This window comes from Platalea leucorodia (assembly GCF_965183815.1).
Source record: "Platalea leucorodia genome assembly, chromosome: 7".
Classification (NCBI taxonomy): domain Eukaryota; kingdom Metazoa; phylum Chordata; class Aves; order Pelecaniformes; family Threskiornithidae; genus Platalea; species Platalea leucorodia.
Genome location: NC_138829.1, coordinates 10,044,104 through 10,067,027, shown reverse-complemented (window position 1 = coordinate 10,067,027; position 22,924 = coordinate 10,044,104). Strand labels below are relative to the sequence as shown.

Below are 22,924 nucleotides of genomic sequence, written 5' to 3'. Positions count from 1 at the left end.
CAGGGCACATTTGAGAGGGAGCCTGGAAGGACCTTCATCTCGTGAACTCCCAGGGCTGCTATTTCTGAGCACTGATTTCCTACTTGGGATGTAGATCTTGACCTCCATGCCCCCAGCCGCCTGGTTTGCATAAACAAAAGAGCATCGCAAAGAAGTCAAAGCCGGATGTACCTACAGCAAATAAATCTCTTCCTCTCTGACAAACAGAGAATGAATTGACCTCTTGCACGTCATGTCTGGTTGTCTGACCAAAACTGTCAGTCACAACTTTCCCTCTGGAAGCCTTGGATGAGACAAGGGATAAAAGGGACATAAAAGTGACATCAGTAAGACTAAAACAAAGAATGACAGGATTTCCTCTACCATCCCCATTACTTGATTGCTACGAGTTTTCCAATCATGGCTGGTCAGATCCCAGACAGTGTCTGTGTGCATTTGGTTCACCCACGGCGAACTAATAAACCATCGCATGTCGTGCCCTCCCGGCGTTCCAGCCCCATTTTTGCATTCATTTTCTGGAAACAGTCCAGCGAACAAGTTCACCAGTGTGAACATTTGGGCTGGAGTGAATTTTAAAGAAAACATCTGGGATCTCTGCAAACAGGAAATCCACCACACTTCTGGGCTGGAAACATTTGTAGCTGAGAACTGTGTGCTTTCTACACTCGGGCCATGAGATCCCTGGGAGATGCCCTGTAATCCGCACATCCAATCAAGCCCTCACAGTTCTCCTCGAATTTCAGGTGGTGATCCTAGAAGCACAACGCTAGGAGTCATACCACAAATTACAGCAGGAATTATTATATCGTGAGTCATGGGAAATTAATCTGTGAGTGCTGGACATTGCTCCTGGATAATTTGGCCATGCCCAGACTAGGAGGGATGTGAACTCCAAGGCAGAGCTTGTCTCCTCTCCGGGTTCATGGAGGGGTTCCTTCCCCCTGGTGAACTGGGGAGAGGGAAGAGGAAATCGTGCATGGCTAGCCCTCGTCCCGGCACAGATTTAGGGGCTCAGGAGGAGAGCGCACATCAGTCCCACATTGACTTTGTGAGGAACAATGTGGATGCATTCATTGACTGGATGACTTAGAGTGAGTTATTTGCTCGGCTTTACTAACAATGTGACATGCGACAAAATGTCACAGACAATTCCTTCCCAGTCAGATTTTTTCAGACTCAGTCACACAGAGCCATATTTTCTGGCATACACCAGCTGGTCCTATTGGACCTGCACATATGTATGCCAGCTAAGGTTCTGGCCAGTAATCTCTGTAAGATATATATATATATATATATACACATGAATATCAATCACAAAGCTACTAGGAAGATTTCTAGTTTGCAGGGTGAATACGCAGGGCAGCCCATAATGAGAAGCACCCTCACGTGGGTCATGAAATGGTGGTGTGAGATGTTAGAGTACAACTGCTGCCCCTTGGATACTAGCTGAGGCTTTGGAACCCTCTCCCAGCCTTCCAGTTACCTGTCAGATGTGGAAATACAGGATAACCTCCTCCCCATGGAGATACCACAGGACTAACCAACCTTTGCCAATGCCTCCTTCCAAACCACCCTGGGAATGGGGAAACTGAGGCAGCAGCTGCTGCAGAGAAGACCATGGCAACGGGGTCTGCCCAGGACCCTTTCCTATCCATTTCATACTGAGTTGGCCCAAGAGATGCAGAGACATCGCGGCAGTGGGGCCGGGGTCCTGGGTGTACACTGAGCTCAGTTCTCACATTTGGGCTGACCTACTGCACTGGTGTAAATCCAGGCTAATTTGGGCCTCATCAGTTCATGCGGGAATGGTGCCTGGAATGCACATCTGTATCATTTTTGTCCTTTTTTAAGCACTGTCAGATCCCAGGCTTGTGAAGAAACAGCATGTTGGGCAGGAAAGCTCTGCACCATAGACCAAAGCAAAGAGAGGACTGGCATGCTGCTGGGAGATGCCAAATTGTCTCAATTTTTCAGTGCAGCCTGGAAACAGGGGCTCTCTTCTCAGACCCCAGAGGTTAAACTGGGAACCCCACCTGAAACTCTGAAGCTCACATCTGAAAACCTCTGCACCTACCTCTGGAAAGGATGTGCCTTTCTGTGAAAGAAAAAAAAAAAAAAAAGGATTGCAATTCAAATTAGAAGGCAATTGGACAAGTTAATTCCTGGTGGCCCCAGTTGCTTTATATCTAAGAGGAATGTAGCCCATGCATTTATTTCCACCCTTCCCATTCTCTAAGTGCTTCAAGGGCTAATATCTTTCCTTTAGAAACACAATGTGTAAAGCAAAACAAAGCTGTAGTCCCTGCAGTGCCCAGTGTGTTTCTGCAGGAAATTGGGAAAGGAGAAGGGTGCAGGTTGCTGTTGAGCTGGTCACAGACCATTCCTCCATTTCGGATCTGCATACACGAGGCTGGATCTCGTGTGGGGGCTAACTGGGTTGTTGGGTACAGATGACCCACAGGCTGCAGTCAGTTCTCTGGGAAGGTCCCAGGCGCATCCTTTGGACTTTGCACATGCTTCCTCACATGCAGCCTGGTCCCACTCCTGCCCTCCAGCCTTGCTTTGACTTGCTGAAATGGGGCAGGGGTGGAAGAGGAGGAGGAAGGGAAAAATATAAAGGAATGATGAAGGCTCAAGCCTACTTCCAGCTCAGCTATGTCAGCAGCCTTCTGTTTTTATGGATCTTGAATTTAAGAGTTCTTCCCACTGTCGTGGAGATTTCTGGTGCAACACAGCAATCCACACTCTGGAGGAAAGAGAGTGTCCTTGTGCCTCCATTCAGTTGGCTCCGCGCTCCACGAAGACTTTCTGTGGCAGATGTGAGCACTGGGTAAGGATTAGGAAGGCTTCAGATGGTAAGGAAGTGCCTCATTTGTTTGTTGGTTTGGATGTTGTTTTAAGAACAGTACGGTCTCTTGTTTTGCTGCCCCAGCAGCCAACTCCCAGTGCCGGCCTCAGGTTAACTCTGTCAGAAAGGCTTGGAGTATACACCCTCAGACACCTCCTATTTATCTACACAACATGGATGTGGGAAGGGAAGCGCTGGTAGCCCTTAAAAAAATAAATTAATGTAGAGCAACTGACAGGCAGATTAAGGCTCCGAACCCCAAAAGGACTTAGATAAAAATCAAAAGGATGTAAGGAACAGGGCTGTGTGACTTTCCCAGGGGTGGCACAGGTAGGATATGACTCCCAACAGCCTGGTGGTCCCTGGTGGATGTGCCAGTCCCCATGCCACCCTCTGTCCATGGTGTGAAGCACTCAGAAAAGACCCTTGAGAAGAGCAGAGGCTGGCATGCGGGAGAGGCCAGCCATTCTCCTGTGTATCTTAGGATGCAGCTCAGCTAGTATCATATCGTGCTGGACTAGAAATCACATTTGCTTGCTGAGTTCCCAAGATAAAACAGCATATAATATCTCAGTAATTTTCCATCCATCCGTTCAGTCTCATACACTCAGCATTTACTATCATCAACTTTATTGTCTCTTCCAATGCAAACAGCCCCACAGCACAGCCTTTATCTTCGCCTCCTTATCTCCAGGCTTCCAGGCTGGGGGAGCCCTCTGGAAAAAGTGAGATTTTTCTCAAAGAGAAACATGATTGCAGGCAGTTCACTTCAGATAGGCCCTACTACTTCTCACTCTTGTAGTGGAGAGGCAACCCCCTTAGGAGCCCATTTATTTAAGTGGAATACTTCAACAGCTGGGAAAAAACCCATCCTGCTGCTGGAAGTGTGGGAGATTCACATGACTCCAGCTAGCAGAAACCAGGGGAGCCATGTGGCCCAACAAAACAGACCCTTCTCTGCATTGCCTGGTGTTTATTCTGAGCAAGGCTTTCTGATAGGGGTTTTCCCTGATCAGATGCTCCCTTCCTGGTGGTGCTACACACAACAGCAACCACAACACGAGAGGACACCTCACATTTTTTTCCGGATAAAAGTAGACTCCAGGGCACATGGGGCCAGGAAACATGTCTAGAAGATGCAGGGAAATGGAGCAGAAGCTCCTCTGGACCATCACTGGTGGCAATGAAGGTTCAGGAAAGGACAGCAGGCGCTGCCATGCAGTCCACACTCAGAGCAAGGCTTGCTGGGTGTGATGCTCGTGGCACAGAGCTTGCACTGCTCTATATGCTGGAAATTGTATCAAGCACTCTGTCAACTTAGTTCAGTTTCTTTAAAAAGTCATTAAAAAGTATTCGGAGAAACTGAAAGAAGCCTTGACTTGAAAGAGGAAATGTGGATTGAAATCCTAAATGCTTTCAATATGCTAAGTCCACATGTGAAGCATGATTTAAACTGAGATATGTGTTGCCTAACTCAAATGCTTGTAGTGACAGTTACATTAACCTCTCTGGCACCGGAGAGAAGATCACATCACACTAATACCACCTCTAAACAACAAAATACATGCCAGTTGAAAAGTTAACACGCAACTGGCATTATCTCTGTTTTCTATCCAGGCTGTGCCAAGATACTCTTTTCTTACAAAGACTTGATCCAGCTCAATGTAGGGGGGGGAAGAAAAAAAAAAATCAATTCTCTAAGTCTGAATCCTAGCACTTGGCAAGCTGCGCCCTGGTGAGTACACTTCGCTAAGCAGGACATGTCTTGTTTGCTGGAAAAACTTAAAAACCAACACCTCAGGGTGCATTATTGCAGGAACTTTTCATCACGAGGGAGGAGTTTCCTGAAATCACATGGTGAAAAGGGTGAGGGAAGGTACAGAGTTTTTCTTCAGTTCTACCCTGGTAAACATACCTTCTGCAGAAGCAAGATTACTTGTTTGCAGGTTAGACTTACGCTGCACCCGTCTTGTTCTGTGGGCACGTAGCATCATGAAGCACAGCTAAAATTTGGCCTGTCTCAAGGTCAATGGAAGTGAGCCACCTGGTATCCTGTTGGAGGGAACACTTTGACTGGCTCCTATATTTGGAAAGGCCATGATTAAGCAGAGCTTGAAGGCTGAGTACATCCTCAAGGTCTGCAGCGGGGCAGGACCTCTAGGATCAGATCCCACGGTAGAGTTGCCATAATACGATGCTGAGAGGTGCTATATAAATATGTCATTTCCAGTGATTCACTCTTCCCACAGATTCTTGTCTGTGCCATGTTTCTATTAGTGTTATAAGCAATTTGTGGGTGAGACGGTGTTTTACCAAGGACCGTATCTGTGATTCAACACTTTCTCCCATCCTGCTAGTTTGAGAGCATGTAAAAGAGACGTTTGGATACAAGACACGTTTAGTAGTTCCTCCACATGCTGGAGGGTGTGATTGCTGAATTCTCACTTCCCTGACCCAAACCTTTTTGCTTGTCTGTAGTGGGGCTCTGCCTAGAAGCTCCAGCTGAAACTCAGGTGGTGGTTGTGCTGGGTGCCATACACAAACGTGCCCCAGATGACACCCTGGCGAGAGCAGGGATCAGGCTAATGCATATTTGCAAACTCTTCTTCTCTCTATATCACCCCCCCACACCCCACTTTTTTTGGAGAAGACGTCCCATTGCTTGTCCCCCACGCTCCCAAATGACAACTATCGAAATTGCCTGACTGTGTGGCTCCGCATGAAGCTGTTCCTCTGAGCAAGTACAGACAGACAGAGTGATTGCCATAGCAACAGAAGTTATGTGTGAAATCCCTGGGAACTGGTCCTCCTCCTCCTCCCCCACCCATTCAGGTCTCTTTTCAGCTTTCTCTCCTTTTTTTCCCAAGGTGCCAGTATCAATTCATTCCTTGAGCTGAACACCTAGGGAGATGCTTTGAAAACAGTCCGTCGGGTTACGATAGCATGCCACCAATTACTGCAGTGGCGGGACAACTTTGTGGAGCATCATATTGGAAAAAAGCATCCTGCTGGGTCCTGGGAAAGTCTTAATAAGGTGAATTGAAAGAGAGCAGATAGTGGGAGGGTTCCTGCTTGCATTTAGCACCTCAAGGGCATATCCCAAATTCGTTCCTGATCAAATCTGCACTGAACTATTTACTTTTTGAGGTGCTAAGTCAACAGATGTGCATCAAAACAAATTAAACCCATTTAACATCAAGCTGCTAATGGTTAGAACCAAACAAAATAATGCAGGTTATTAACCCCATAATAAGGAGCTCATTAAAATGTGAATTACCAATTAGGTTACTTAGGAGTTCCATTAGGAGAAACACAAGCAACAGAAAAACCACTGAATATTTGCCAGTTGCTGGGTGCAACACACTGCAAAGACCGATGGCCAGGGAGATGTGTCCAGCTGGCGTAGACTGGCAGAATTGCCAAGGGCTGCAACACAACCAAACTGTCTTAAATCAGAACAGGATCAAGTTCAAACATCTCATGGACTTGACTTGGACCTTGAGGAGGAGCATTTTATGCAGTGAGTGCTGGAAGTTTCATTGGTGTTCAGGGTTACGGATACCAATGCTACCACTCACATTTGAGTTTGGATTGGCATTTAGCTTCCCTTGGCAAGCAATACTTCCTTCAGGTCAAAAGGGGGATATTTAAATGCCCTCTGGACATGGCAATCAGCCCAAACTTACTAAAACCTTTTTATGTTGTAGACTCTGACAAGAGGGGCAGCTAAAAGCAGCATGACCTTGCACATAGGCATCCTCAAACTTCTTTGGAGAAGAGTTTTACTACTCAAGTCCATGCCCTGCATTTTACTATTTCACACAGCTCTGGGGTTTTAACTTATTCTTTCCAGGTACTAGCATTTTTATATCATCTGGAGGGAGCTGGCAGCCTCCCAGAGCTTGCTTTGCTTTATATATGTAAAAATATATTTTCCGCAACATACTGAAAATGGCATGCACAGAGGTGACCTTTAAGCTTTATTTTGTTGCTGCATAAAAGCAGCACAGTAACATGCTCATGTTGAAATCACCAGTTCCCAAATGGCATCCTTCTTGCTTTCCCACTCACGCTTCAGCGGATTTCAGATATCACCAGAGAATCTGAAAAGCAGCAAGTGCACTGCCTGGCAGACAAGCTGAGGGTATAGAAAGATAGAGACAGAAATGTGTATCAGCTCTCTTTCAGTTGTACAGTTAACTCTCACAAACCCCAGACTTGAGCTGAATGGTCCAAAACAGGCTTTTAAAGATATCAAGAATGGGACAGAGATTTAAAGGTTTCTGACTTAAGAAAAATGCTTTAAAAAAAATCCAGATTTTCCCTTCTGAAGGCAGGGAAAGCCCCAAAGTGGCAGGCACTTCTCCAGATGGGAGAAGGAAGAAGCAAGATGCTTCAAGAAAGGTTGATGCCTGGGTGCACGAGGAGGCGGTCTATGACAGACACAGTTTCCTGAAGCTCTCTGAAAACATCCAAAAGGGGCACTTTTTCCTCAGGAAAGGAGCCAGTGTTGACCCTGGGAGGACAATAGCTGTGATAAATCCCTTCTGTTGCACAGCTAAAGCTCTATACCTCAGGGACCACACCACCCAGGGACATCCATTACAGTCAACCTAAATGACAGTCTTCCCGTGATGACTGAACTTGCAGGAGGAGGTACATTTAGTCAAGTAAATCACTTTCCACTTTGACAACACCATCTTTATCCATGCTTCTGCTTCATCACCCCACATTTGCTTTATGCTCTTGCTCAATCCTTCTGGTTTTATTGAGGTAGCTAGTTACTATCCATGTTTCCCGTTAACTCAATAAATACATTAAGGAAGCACTCAGCTGAGCATATTCCCTATAGTATAGGCTGTGGCTGGCTGTATGGCCAAAGAGCAGCAATGGATACCTGTAGGCTCCCAGGGCGCATGAGAACAGCTCCCATACAGCTGAGCTGGGCCCTCCCTTCAAAGCAACAGGATATCTCTGCAGTGCCAAGCTTGGTGGCATGTCAGGATATACCCCACCGTGGGTTTACGCTGCACGGCCTAGTGCTGGGGTGACCTCACTTGGGAAAGTGGCTTTTGCTGTACTGGAATGCCACTCCTGCAGCTGGCACACATTCGGGAAAGCTCTGTTTCAGCCTCTGCTTAGGCCAGCTTGCAGTCCCCATCGAGAGCCCTGCTCACGATGCTCAGTTTCACTCATGGTACCAGCATCCATTCCAAACACACCTGGGCAAAATGAACCCAGGGTGGGGGAAAACACATAGGAGTTAGCCACTCCATCCCAAAACATCATTAGACCCTGACAGGCCCCCCGCCACACCCCATGGGGAACATCAGGGTGCGGAGATGAGAGACCACACAAGGGACCACCAGCATGTGGTGACTCCAGGCAAGTACAAAGCTCTGCCGAAACAGTACTTTATATGGGGGCATGAGATCAACGTGTGTGTACTTCTTTTTGATATAACAAGACTGGCACTTCAAGGGGAGGAATTATGTGAGTGTATCAGTAATATCTTTAGGCAGCCCAAGGTGAACATTTGAAAGATATTTAATAGGCAAAACTGTGCTTTGAACAGGCAGCAAATCAAGGTCATCTCATTCAACAAAATCACAAAGAACAGTGAAAGTGTTAAATCAGCATGGTCATATGTTTACAGTGAATAATTTAAGCAGCACCAGAGTTGAAGCCAAAAAGATTTGTTTCAGTGCTTTGAATTTAGCACTGTTTTCAGAACCACTTAAAATGGTAAATTATGTTCTTCTATCCCACTGGTCTTACAGAAACTCAGTCCCTCACATCATGACTTTGTAAAGGATATTTGCCTTAAAGACTGAGTGGGGACAGGTCCTGTTCTCTTTCATCTTCCCCAAGATGTTAACTTTTACCCATACGCTTTACTGAGGACAGAAACTGAGATAAAACAGGTGACTTTACTAGCATTGTTCAAGAAAGCATTAAAAAGATGTTAAGTATATTTTAATCTAGAACTGTGCTGTAATCTCAACTGGTATAGACTGACATATTTCCAATGCTATAATGGACCTATGCCAATTTACATCAGCTGGCCACAGCATAAGATGTTGAAACCAATTGGAAAAACTCATCTGATATTTAAAAGCAACATATGGGAGCAGCAGAGACTCTAGGAAGACACTCCATTTAGGATATTTTGAAAACAAAATATATCCTACTGTATTGTGGAAGGAGGTGTATTAACTTCTATCTGTGTCCTATGGACAGTAATTATAATTTACATCTTATTAATATCACTTCACATCTCACTTAACTCTTATTGTCATGGCCTTTTGGGGCAAATGAGTGGAAAGTGAATGTTGCATTGCCACATGTGTGTTGAAGGAAAACAAATTTTAAATGAGCCAACAGAAATGCTTGCCCTGGCAGGACTTGCTTTTGCAACTCAAATGCTACTGCTTATAAAGAATATGTACAAAATGTAAAGATTCAGATAGCTACCAAATTTGAAGAAACTAGTATTCAATGGCCATGGAGGTTATGCTTGGCAAATAGACTGGTCACTGTGAATTGTCCCATCTGCCTGTGGGAGTGAAGTTATGAATGTGTTCAGCACACCCATATTCAGCAAAGCAACCTCAAGAGAACATCAGTATAACCTGGAGAATTTTACGCAGCCAGGGTCTGTCTCACCTTTGGTTTACATAAGAGTTCAATCTGCAAGCTTGTCAATGCTCAAATGCACAAACAGTGCTGTTTGTAGAACAGACACTATGAGAGGATGACACAGACAAACATGGGAAAAGCATCTGTTTTCTCACTCTTCCTTGGCAGCAGGTTTAAGAGCACAGTGCATATTTTGTAGTGATTCAGCATTTGACTACCTAAAAAAAATAAATCAATATTTCCAACTCGGTTTCCCTTATGTCCTTTTACTTCTTTAAAGCAGCTGCGTAGATGAAAGCCTTATAGTAAAGATTAGTCTCATCTATAAATGCAAAGTAAAACTGTGGTTTTTTGTTATAAAATATGAGCCTGCTATTGCTACAGGGTTTATGAAGGAAGATTAAGTTAGTCCCGGTGAAAAATTCAGATGGGGAATAGTGTTAAAAGGTATTTCATCAATGGAAGTAATGTTGAGGCAGTTCAAAGGTTGGCACAGCTTCCCCAGCTTGACTGAAAATCTCATGCTTTATCAATATACTCAACATTTCTACACATTGAGCCCATCACAGACCTGCTCTGAAGCCCACAGATTTCAGTGTGCTCTGTGTCAGGTCACTTACAACTGTTAAGAACAGAAGCAGAAAGAGAAATGTATTGAATGTAAATCGGAAGTGGCACATCAATACTGCCAAGAACTCCTGATTTGCAAACACTGACACCTCCCCTTCCATATCATTTATTAAAATAAATTCATGCAGGCATGGGTAAGAAACATTGAAACTGAAATTTTAAACTTTCCTTCCCTATTGGCTGGCAAGAGGGGATGGAGGAGAATTAATCTCAGAGATGTCTACAACTCAGTCCCTGCAGAAGGCTGAATACAAGGGCACAGCAGATACCTAAGCAGGTACTTTAGGCTTCTGTTTATGGACTTGAAGAAGTATATGATTTTGTGAGAATGGTTTGGGTGGAAGGACCTAGATCACTATCAGGCTGTTTCCTTGTAACTGTATAAATTCCAGGGCAGATGATCACCCTGAACCCGATGGCTGCAGAGGCAGTTATGTGTGAACCCTTTTGCACCCTGGCAGAGCTTTTTTTCTTACCAGATTGTCACGTTGTGATAAGTTCTCCAGCAAGAAGGGTTAATTACCCTGCCTGGTTGGCAACAACTGTGATTCTTCGTGCTCTTATAATGACCATAGAAGAGCCATATGAAGAACTGCTCTGCAGAATTGTCTGCCCAATGACTGTGGTGCCTAACATAGATTAAGCTCCTGACTTTCAAGCATCTGAGATTGTATGAGATGATTTCAGGCCTGGATGTGGCCCTGAGTGTCCTCAGACACTTTGGAGAACAAGCCAAACAAACCCAAGCAGGCAGCAGAACCTGCTCACCACCATCACAGCACTGACTCAGGCTCACAGCATACAAATGCTGCGCTCTTAGCCTTAGACGGGTAAAAAACATTAAAGCTAAAAGGCAAATCATATGCATTATGTACAAAATGACTGGTTTATACCATTATGTTTTGATTTCCTCAGGAAAACTAGGACAATTAAAGGCAGGAAGGAAGATCATAAATTTGAAAGAAGACAAGGGGATAACCGCTCACCTGAATAGGAAGTTTTAAATAGTCTATCATTGACTCACCATGATTTGGAAAACAGTATACCTTACACTTTTACTCTTGCTTGAAAAACAAAGAATAGATATTATACTATGAATTAAAATAGACTTGCATGGTAATCTGTACCCAAACTGATCAAATACTTATATTAGTTTTAATTATACATGTTACCCTTTCATGGCATAGACATATAGTGAATAATAGCTAGTTTTGGGAGCCATTCCATGCAAATGAAGAGTTAGTCTTCAGCCTTTCAGTCACAATAAACTCTCCATCACAAGACTTGGCCCTTTTGCCAACCACTCAGCCTCTAACACATTGCCCACACCTATATGCCTCTTTAAACCAGAGAGACAGACCCATGTAATATCTAGTTAGCCATGCTCTATAACAGTTGTTTTCTGTAATAGTCTTCCTTTTTATAAGGGAATATGGTGGGACAGCTGAAATTAATATAAATAACAATAATGTCTATGTCCTCAATCAAGATGAGGTGTTCCACTGTGCAGGGGGGTTGTGCATCTTTATATTAAATCTTCTCTCCATCTCCCCCCATTATTTAACAGATAAAATAGAAAAAGCATGGAGAAAAGCAGTATTATCCTTATCTCCTGCTAGGGAACTGCTGGACATAAGAGTAGGAGGATTAAGTAACTTGGGTTCAGGAAGTCTGGGCTAGAACTAGGAACTGACCCTGGACTGCTCGTCCCACCGTCTCAACCATGAGCCTGCACTTCCTCTCATTTAGTAACACCAAAGTGGCGTGCTATTTGAAGATTAGACAATGTAACATTTCCTTTGAAAATATAATATTAATTTTGAGTCCTTGTATTACTAGTCCCAAATCCAACAATTGTTCACGTATCTGCATATTGCCTTTGTGATTGTTTCTCTGAAACAATACTTATGTAAGCAAGCACCACATTGTCCAGTCAGAATAGCAGCCTGGAGCCCCTTACAAACTATTTTCAACAGCTCATAGTTACTGTACATGCATGGCCTTTCACTGACAACCATGCTCAAAATGCAGCTAACTCAGCCAGCATTTGAGCAAAATGGTACCTTACTATGGCTTCTGTGCAGCCAAAACACACTTTTGAAACCGGCACGGTAACCAGAGATGAGCAGATCCCAAATATTTTGATAGGCAGAGCCCCATAAAACATCAAGTTAGAAACTCAGCAGCCCACAGACACCCATGACTTCAGCGGCTGCTTCAACCTGTATCTAAGCAGCAACCCACATGAGTCAAGTGGTGGGAGTGAATTTCTCATTCCCTTCCTTCAGAGCTTCCGTTAGTGTTGCTACAGTCGCTGTTATGGGCACTCGAGTGATGCTGTATGATTATAACATGCTGTCACCCTCCCAAACATGTAGGCGGATTTCATATCGCTTACGTATAGCGAAAGCCTTTCCACCGAGAAGAATTGCCAGGAATTCCTTAGCCTACTGTGAGCAACACTGCCTGAGCAGAGAGGTGAAGAGCTGCCACTTCTGGTGAAGATCAGATAAGAATGAGGAGTGTCTACTGGGTGAAAATTCAAGAGCAGAGGGCCTGCTGCAGAAACCTCCTGCCGTAGGGTCCTGAAAGCCCCATGTTAATAAAGGCTCAGAGATGACATGTGTGAAAACGAAGAAGAATTGGCTAGCTGACCATGCACATTTTGAAGTTTCTGGATCACAGCTTGCACTGTGAATCCCAGCCAGAAGCCAGTGGGCAGCCAACACAGAGAAATGGGGGCACTGGTGGAACGAGTGGTTGAGCAGCTTTGTAAGGTAACCACTGAAATTCCTAATAGGTCCTCTCATCTTTTCCCATATTGAGTGGTGGTGTCCACAGAGGAAGCAGAGACACTGAGAGATGATGGACAAAACTAGGATTCAAGTGTAGCATTAATCTCCTGTCTGTGGTGAAAGTCTAGTTGAGGTTGTGAGCTAACAGGAGTTAAGTCTAGTCCTTGACGTATGGTAGCGTAGCTTTCTCCTAGTTCCCACATTGGAGAGCCATGGTACTACCACAGGGATATCAAGAAGGAGGTGAGATTTATCTCTCCTCTGGCCCATGTTGATTCCAAGAAAGGGGAATAAATAGCACCACTGCAAAGGACATCTGCAATCCTTGTGCTGGGATGGGGCTTCTCCATGTGATAATTCATGTCCTGTCCTTTACCTGCCATACGTTTGCCTTGCCCATTCCTGGCTGTACATACCGGGAGTGATCTAACCCCATGCAGCTGGGATTTTCCACTTCTTCTGCAGCGACTTTTCTTCCACTCGCCATAACACTTTTCCCGCAGTATTCAGGCTCTGTTGATTTTTCTTCCATTTTCACATGTACTCGTCCAAGGAACATTGCTGAAAATTTGTCTGTAAACATGCTGTGAACTCCGAGGCAGCCAACTGGTGACTCCATGTAGGTGGAGAACCAAACACAGGACCAGTGTGTGTGGTGGTTTTAAACCCTGTTCTGGACCATGGAGACCTTTCCAAGCCAATCCTGCTCATGAGCCCTGCTCAGCAGCATTCTTTCATGGTAAGGTTTGTCTCTATATCAGACTATACCTTGCTGCCTCCCTTTTTTTCCAGGCTATGTATGTGTTTATTTCCTTTGATGTTCCTAGTAAATAGGTCATTCCTTCCACCCTCTTATCTATACCAGCTAATCTATAACATTACCTGTTTGCCCGCACTCTTTTCAGTAGGCCCTGCCCCAAGTGGTATTCCTGTTAGCACTTCAAAAGTGGATTGATCTGGGGGTTTTTAATGAATTATCAGTGGTAGTTTTCTATCAACTTCTGCATCCAAGGGTCTTTTCTGGATTACTGCTCTCCACAGCCTCTGGCTTACTGTTTTGACCTCTCTTCAGTGAGCATTGTTACCCTGTTGATGTTTCTGCACTTAGGTTTGTTCAATTTCTTGCTATTTCCATTATGTCCCACTCTTCATTTATTGAAATCCCTTTAGGATGGTGCTTCTAATAAATGATTTGCAATTCACACTCCAGCTGGGTGTTATCTTTGAATTTGATTGATGTATTTTTCTTCTCCTGCCTCGATGCTACTGCAGATGAATATAATGTCCAACACAGCAAGAGTCCCTGAGGAGCCCAACTGAACATGGCAATATTTACAAGCATACTCCACTTTCTATTGTAGGGGCAGATTTTAATCTCTTTCATTGTTATTCCCCGTAACCACCCTACATCTTTCTTGTTCTGCTTTGGGCCCAGTCCAACCACTGTTAACGTCAACTGTGTCTGCATGGAATCCTTTAGGGATGGATCAGGATCTACAGGAATATTGTATCTGAAGAAACTGAATAAAATAACTTACTGAAATTGAGGGGCTCGCTGCAGGAGAGCTCTCTGTACAACCAGTTGTCTTGTCAATGAGTGAAACCCTTAAGGGCAAATTTACTGAGCAACTCAAGGGACTGTATCCCCCTTCCCCTCCCACCATCATGGCCCACTATGGTGTACACTCCATCCCACATGATGGATAAGCAACTGCTTATTCTTCACTCTCCCCACCCAACACATACACCCTGTGGTTTCCCTCCTCCCATCAACGCTGTGAGTATAATCTGGCTGTAGAGTCTATCACTTGAATGCAACTGCTTTTCTCAGTGTGATCTGTCTTTGTGTGTAACACATTTCTGTTTTGTTCTTCCTGCAGAACATGTACTAATAGTTTCTGATTATTAGAGACCAAATTTCACCTGCAAAGGATGTTAAGTTAATTGATCTGTAATTCCCATTTTGGAAAAGAAGTGTGATGTTTTCCCTCTGCCAGTCATCAGGGCTTCCTCAGTTCTTCAGGAGCACTTGAATATAATGGATAATGGGCCTAAGAGTTTTTCAACTAATTCCTTTAATACCCTTGGGTATGTACCATCTGGCCCTCTGTGCCGATGTGAATGCATTATGCTCTTAATATTTCTTTGCTGTTTCTTTAATGATTTTGCTAACTTTTAGCTCTCAGCTTCTTGGCTTTCCTTTGATTGCTCATTGCACATAATGTTTTTAAAGGAAATTTAGAAAACTGAAATAGATGATGATTTTTTCAGCCCATTGTATCCATGGCAGAAATGAAGTCACTTTTAAAATTCACCTTTCATCAAAAAGCATCGAGTCTTAAAAGTCTGAGCTGCAACTATTATCTTTTACCCTATCCAAGAAAGGCTGCATCTACAGAACATTTTCTGCTATTTGGAAGATCCCATGCAAGAGAATTTTCTCTTAGTCTAAGACCCTATATCCAAGTCTTGTCTACTCAATACTGGTGGGTAATTTTCCCTTCTTCCTCTCATGTCCTATTTTCTCTCTCACATTTATGTGCACATTTATGTGACCCTGCCTACATCCTTCAGATACTTGTAGACTCATGTCTGCTATTATCTCTTCACCAACTTATATCTAAGCATTACTAAATCTTCATAAATCAAACCCACACCAAATGATCTGATCATGTCTCTACTCTTCTCTGAGGCCTCTGATTTTACAGTGTTTGGTATTGGGATGCCAAGAAGTTAACAGCAACCTTCCAGCTGTATCTGGGCCAGGCCGGTTAGTGTGATGCCCACTGAGAATGGCATGGGTCTTCTGCAATGCAAGCTGGCTGCCAAAAATGACATGTAGATTGCCCTCCTATATCACCTCCCAGCCTTTCCTTACATGGCTGCTTCTGAGTGTCCTTTGCGGGTATTTTTTCCTGAGTGCTCATAGCTTACATTATTGCAGTTTCATTACGTTATTTCCTGGCCACATTGCTAATCTCTGTAGGTGCCACAGGGTAATGTCTCTGTTCAATAACATTCAAAACTCCTCCCATTTTAGCAGCAACACCATCTTGCTGTGCATTTCCCCTGCTTACTTATATGTGACTTGCTTTCATTTTTCTCCAACCTTTACTTCCTGTTTTCCCATATTCTTCCCAGAATATTTTTCCTTTAAAATGACTTCTGTAGGGTTTTCCTTTCCTTAAAAAAACCAAAAATTTCTCCTTTCTACATATGCATGTCAGACATAACAGGTTTATACTGGGCTACCTCTAATACATGGTCTCCTTGAAATAGCTACAGACAATGATGGGTCTACCCACATGCTGAAAGATGTAGTAAAAGCTAAGTAAAATTCACTAGATGAAACAGTAACTACGCAGCACATCTACCAGGGCATGCTCCCAGGATGGTTTCAATTTGGATGTGAATCATTCCCTGTACAATCCACTGAGGAAGGAGGGGGACAGTCTCCTTACTTCTTGCTTTTAGGTGACACTAGATTGGAAAGCTCCTATCTTGTCTCAGGTCAGACTTGCCAAAAGGACTATGCTGGAGCTGCTCTGCACTTCTGACTTTCCTCAGCTCCTGCATGGGTGGAGAGGCAGGAGCAGATCAGTTCAGCCTCCTGAACCCTGCCACCTTTGACGACATTGGTACTGTTAGCTAAGGATATTCCCAAGGCTGCTCTCAGGATCAGGCTTGCCTCCCTTCTGCATGGCACATACCCTAAGCATAGCCATGGAGTGCCATGGAGGGACACACTAGCCCTGCATACCTCTTCAGCCCCAACACTTAGGGTCCTGGCAAAGATGCGTGGAGCCCCCAGGCTCTGTACGCAACATTAGTGAGGGGACCCTTGGGCAGCGGACAGCTCGGATGGCCTTCAGACCTCTCCAGAGGCTTCTTTCAGTGCCATACGGACATCAACTTCAAGCCTGGTAGTTGTGGTTGCCTTCCCTTCACCCTGACTTTGGAAAATTGTTATGCCATGGTCTCCAGCACTCCATTCCCTTGGCACATCCAGAAAGGCAGTGTCTGGATATGGACTAGTCCATGCCTGTCAAAATGCTGGATGGGAGGCAGAGCACGAGAGGAAACTGGACAACTTCCCTGAGCCTTCAGGCTCCAAAGAAGAACTGACCCCTTTTTTCTCCTGAAAAATGAAAGAATTGCAGAGACAATAAACAAAGAGCTGCATTAAAACTTCAGTTTGCAGGAGATTGTGAAGATTTCAGCGATATCGTACTCCCCTGCAGGAGGAGGGATTAAGAGTGTTACAGGACAGATTTACAAACCCCGGAGAGAATAAGTATCCAACTGAAATCTTTCTTTGGCAATCCCCTTCCCTTCCTCTTCTGGGTCTCACCCTGTCTTCTGGTAACACTTAGTACAAAACCACCAGCTCTTGTTTATTTTAATGTGTTCTCTACTTTCCCCTGAACCCAAATGAAACATGAAAGGTCTGGCTTGAGCACTTGCAAGTAAAAATAGTTCTAAAGCCCATATATTTAAGGCCCTTGAATGATATCTCTGAAATAATTCATCCTAAGCCCATGAGAGGGGAACGGTGTTATTTGTTGAAGGAATGTGTGTTGTGCTGATAGTGGGAAATACTGACATGTAAAGAGCAATGAACGATACTGCAAAACAAAAGGAAGATGAGAAAAGGGGCATGAAGACTGCATTGCGCTGTATGTGGAAGAAGAGCAACATATATTTAAGATAAAAGCCAGTTTCAAGCTGCCTTTATTTTCTCTTCTGCTCTGATCCTTCTCTTCCCTTCTTAGAAATTTAGATTTGAATATGTCTTTCTTGGTACATGAGAGTGTGGTATATCTTGGTACATCTGTGGTACACAGGAGCACGACCCTCTCTCTTTCATATAGTACTGCAATTTGTTTATTATCATCCAGGACTCATTTATTCTCTCTGACTTTTGCCCATTTTTGAAGTAAGATAAATCAAGACTATGAAAGCATCAGACATAACCCATGTAGTCTCTTCATATCAGCCTTTTGTCTCTATTGCTCTGTATTTGAACAAAACACTATGCTTTCTACTCTCTGTCACTACAAACTTCTGCCTTAAATTCCTTTGCTTCACAAGTGAATGTTTTCTTTTTTCATCTTCTAGTAATAAGGCAAGTGCAGCTTTGCAGTCATTATTCCTTAGTGCATTTCTCACTGAGCTCCAGAAACTTGGGCAAGGGTAGCTCAAGCCATTGCAATAGCATTGCCAGGTGGGATTTTCTGGAAGAGATCGGTGTAAGTCCTGTCTTCCTCTGATCTGAGGTTTTTCATCACCATTTTTTAGCAAATGATTCCCAAATGCAACATTTCTAATTAGTCTTTCTCAGATATCATGGAGGGATGCCACAAGGGTATTCCACAGACTCCTGCCTGTCTTGACAGACAATTTATGAAATCTCTTGAGTTGTGAAGGAGGCTTTCTTTTATAGGATGGTACTCGAAAGAATTTAGAAAGTATACTTGATTTTAAGCACAGACACACATCCTTCAAGGGCTGCTACATAGAGAAACCCATTGAAGTGAGAATATCCTCATGGCTCACCAGTGAGGAACATGAACATGGCCATATGGAGCAGATGCAAGCTTCAGACCACTCTGTGAGCAGTGCAGTTGAGTCCCGTTAGCTGAGCTAGAGAAGAGGAGAATAATGGGTCAAAAATGGCCAAATACAAAGGGAAAAATGCTGGAGGGTGTGAAAAAAACAGACCCATGCCTTGCAGCCCTCAAGGTTGCTCTATTAACATGAGGACTTGCTGCATTTATTTAAGCAGGATGAACAAGATAAAAAGAGCTTGTTGGTGTTGGATGCTGAGGCAGTGTTTAAGACATCCCTGACTCACAGCTCACAAGCTGCGACTCGTTTTGCAAGTTCAGTCCCTGTTCAGATACGATCAGGGAATGTCTCTGGACTGGATTGCGAAGGAAGCAGAGTCTTGCCAAATATGCTCTGCCCACAGCACCGTCCAGACCTGTCAGATGATATTTCTTCTAATTTTACTAATGTATGCTTGGCCCCGATTCCATGCTACCTGAGGCTACAGCCGTAATAAAAACACAGCACACATGCTGTGGGTGGGTGCCTGCAGCTGGTGGGAGTTGAGGCACGTGAAAATGAAAAACACAACCCTTTCTTAATTGCAGCATAGAAATCAAGAAATAATATTCTTCTGATTCCCTGCCTTCTCCCTCTCTCTGTGGTGCACCCTCACCCATGGCCCTGTCAGTTGCCAGAGAAGATGACAAGTTTCCTTCATATGTAGGTTGCTCCATAGCCTGAGCAATGCTTAGATTTTCAGGCAGAAGTGGGCTTGTATGCCACACACAGCTTGTGTTCAGGTGTGGCTCCTATGCTAGGACCATCCCACATACACACCTTGTGGGTTGCACTGGTGGATGGGGTGTTGGTGGTCTAATCCCTACCTGAGGATGAAACCATCAGGCTACTGTCCTGCCATGGTCATGCAGGACATCCACTCCTGGGATGGAGTGAAAGAGCCCTTGACACGCACTTGTATCCTACCCATGAGCTGCTTCTCTGGGGGAGATGGGCTGTATTGCAGCTCTGAGCTGTGTGAAAATCTCACTAAACAGCTTGTGGGTTTAGAAAAGTTGGACTTCTTTGGGCCATGAGCCCTCCTGAATATGCAACTTATAACAATATCAATCACCTTTGTGTATGTAGAAAAGAAATTAAAACTGAGGCCCAAGGGAAGGTACTGGCTTCATGGGGAAAAGCAAAGTGAGTACTAGCATCCATGGGACTTGTTAGTGAGGGGACATGTGGAACCTATTGATTTTAACCAAGAAACAGTGCTGAGCCTGGGACTCAACCTCTGGTTGTTTCTGGGCCCAGTGTGCTGCCTTGGTGAGGGTGTTCACCCTGGGGGTGAATACCTCTGGCTACCAGTACTGACCGTCATCCTGAAAGGGAAGGGGCAGAGAGGAACTCCTTGATGCAGCCTTGTTTCTGCTTTCAGGATATAAACACAGGCATTAGAGGAATACTCCTTCAAAGGACCAAAACACGTTGAGGTACAAATATGCTTACCACTGAAAGCAGCCAGCCATTGCAGCTCTTGACCTCCCTGTCGCATTTCTGCACTAACACATACTCCTGATATCACTTGTTAGGGGCCACCTTGTCCTCGATGGCTTTTCCCGCTGGAATCCCTTGCAGAGAGAATCAGCATGGGTTAGAGAAACCCATGAGTAGTGCTGAGAAGGCCGTTTATGTGCTGGGAAATTTTGGATTTCTATGGACCTGTAGAAGTTTCAAGCTTCTAATGTGAGACCAAATCCTTGTTTCCAAGCATATAGTGAGCATTGCAGATATCAGGAGTATTGCAGTTTAAAAATTTATATTCATGACACATAGCATGGTCTATTCTTGTTGATTTTCAACGACAGCATGTTATTTACCAGCAGCGGTTTTTTTTGCTGGTTGATGTTTAGCAACTCCACCTGCTGATGCCCAGCCCTGCAGGATGATATGCAAGTAAAGATGGTGCAAGAAATAGAAAATGGTCACTTTCTTTTTCCACTTCTTCTTCTGACTGATTTCACACAGTTAGTATATGTTAATGATTGTGTTCTTTAACTGGTCTGTGCTGTCATTTTTCTCAAATGCCTTAAAAACACTTGCCCAAGCAATGCACTGTCATATCAGAAGGAGTTTCTTTTCCTCACTCTCTCTGGGGGAACCTCCACCCCTCTCTAGGCAAAACACATGAGATGCTAAGGCTTAAAATTTATGGAGCCTGATTTAAAAGCCAGGACGTCTCCTGGTCTCAAGGGAAGGGAAATGACCCTTGGCTTATTTTGCAGTCACTCCTTTACAGAGAAGGAAGTGCTAATAAGAGCTCACTTGAGGCAAAACAGCTTAGGACAAATGAAGGCCAAAAGCAGCCGGGTAATTGCTGTGACTGGGAATAAAGAGGAGCCAAGGAGAACACGTGAGAAGTTTCCCTTGTGAATGGTGCTCTGTGAGCGATACACATCAGCAGTCATGCTAATGTCTGAGGAGGGAGCTACCGAACATCCAGAGCTGCCCCTGGGGAGCTGCTTCCCCTTCCATACCAGCTCAGCTGGAGCCCATTGCAGGAGCTGGGTGGTGGGGCCAGGTCCATGACTGCAGTGGGGGAGAGGAGACAGAAAGGAGAGGCAGCGTTGGAAAAAGGAACTGCATAAAAAAACACCAAAGGTGCTGGTAGGAGTTAGACATGGAGAGAGTACATCACACACCTTGCAGATACATGAGTGCTTGAGCAGTTTGAGAACAGCTCTGCAACCCGGTCATCTTCACCCAGGGGAAACCTCAGGTGAGATTTCAAAGCACAGCATCCTCAGGCTCTTGGGATCCCTCCTGGAGGTGCATCGGGGCACTCACTCCAGCTGCGCTCAGCACATTCCCCTCGTGACGAGCCTTCCCACAGCCTCCCCAGCAGGGACATGTCCCCTTGGCTGTGCCACCTCCGAGTGTCCCAGTGCTGGGTGCCCCTCCATGCACCCCAAAAGTGACCATGCTCCAGGCCCCATGGGGGCACTGTGCACACACAGCAAGACGGACCCAACACGTGATGCAGCTGTAAGTCAGGAGGGGCCATTAGTTTGTCTTACCTGGCTCGGCAACAACAGACCATCAGATTTCACCCGAGTACTCGGGCCGGTGACTTGATCAGGCAAAATATCTTGGTCCTCTCAAGACTACAGGGTCCTTGGTCAAAAGTCTGGGAATGAGATGATAGACTGATTTCTCCTGTTGTCTGATGCCTCGTCAGTGGTAGAGAAGGGCTTGGGTGAGCTGTGCCTCCGTGATACCAGCAGGCAACCAGCAACCCACTACTGTAGAGGAAGGCAAAAAGAATCCAGGTCCTTGCTTTCTGATCTGAGGAAAAAACAGTTTTGAACCTTAAACACAGTAATCACTTTGACCCTCAGCAAGTTAGAGTCAAGAGTCAAAAGGGGATGTGGCAACACTGCCATGTACAACTGTTGCACCACTTTTCTTGTTGCACTTCCACTTATTGCTCAAGCATGGCTTACTGCCCTTCCTGCCAGCATTTGCCAGTGTTATACTGACTAAAAGTTCAGAATGATAGTGTATAACATCCTTATTAGTAACTGTTAAAAGTTCCCAGACAATGTGTAAAACGAACGTAATTTCTTAATGAAAGACTTGATGCACACAAAAACTTGTGCATGCCATTTGAATACTATAAATAGCTTATAAGAAAATCAATTATCAGGCAGTAAATCTAGGAGTCCTAGACAATAAATTCTTCTGTGTTACTCATTTATATGGCGCTTTCTTGCTGTTGCATACTATAAAGTCTCAGAAGGGGATTTGCTGTCATGTATGTATGTAAACACACATTCCCTTCCAGATCTTTCAGAGATGATGCCCATCTGTAGTGTCCTCATCTTACAAGGGCGAGGGAATGGCAGCACCTTAGCTTCTCCCCAACAAGCAATTCATCAATCAATAGAGGTGATTATCCCACTGTATTTAGCATTGGTGCAGCCTCACTTTGAGTACTATGTGCAGTTTAAGAAAGATGTTAAGGTACTTGAATGTGTCCAGAGAAGGGCAACAAAACTGGTGAAAGGACTGGAAGGAACATCCTATAAAGAGCAGCTAAGGACTTTGGGCTTGTCTAATTTGGAGAAAAGGAGACTGAGGGGCGACCTCACCGCTCTCTGCGGCTTCCTGAGGAGGGGAAGCGGAGAGGGAGGTGCTGAGCTCTTCTCCCTGGTATCCAAGTGATAGGACGCATGGGAATGGTTCAAAGCTGTGCCAGGGGAGGTTCAGACTTCACATTAGGAAACCTGTCCTTACAAGAGGGTGGTCAAACCCTGGAACAGGCTTCCTCGAGAGGTGGTCGATGCACCATGCCTGTCAGTGTTTCAGAGGCATTTGGACAACACCCTTAATAAAATGCTTTAACTTTTGGTCAGCCCTGATGTGGCTGGGCATTTGGACTAGATGATCATTGTAGGTC

The 22,924-nt window shown here is 44.6% G+C and overlaps 1 protein-coding gene across 2 annotated transcripts in view; it reads right to left on the bottom strand.

Annotated features, from left to right (window-relative positions):
• GPR132 (G protein-coupled receptor 132) overlaps positions 1-21,802 on the bottom strand; it is an 87,040-nt gene extending 65,238 nt beyond the window's left edge. For both annotated transcript variants that reach the window (XM_082318616.1, XM_082318617.1), the window contains exon 1: positions 21,543-21,802. The gene's annotated coding sequence lies outside the window, so the exon portion shown is untranslated. The remainder of the gene's footprint in view (positions 1-21,542) is intronic.
• Between the last annotated feature and the right edge of the window lie 1,122 nt (positions 21,803-22,924).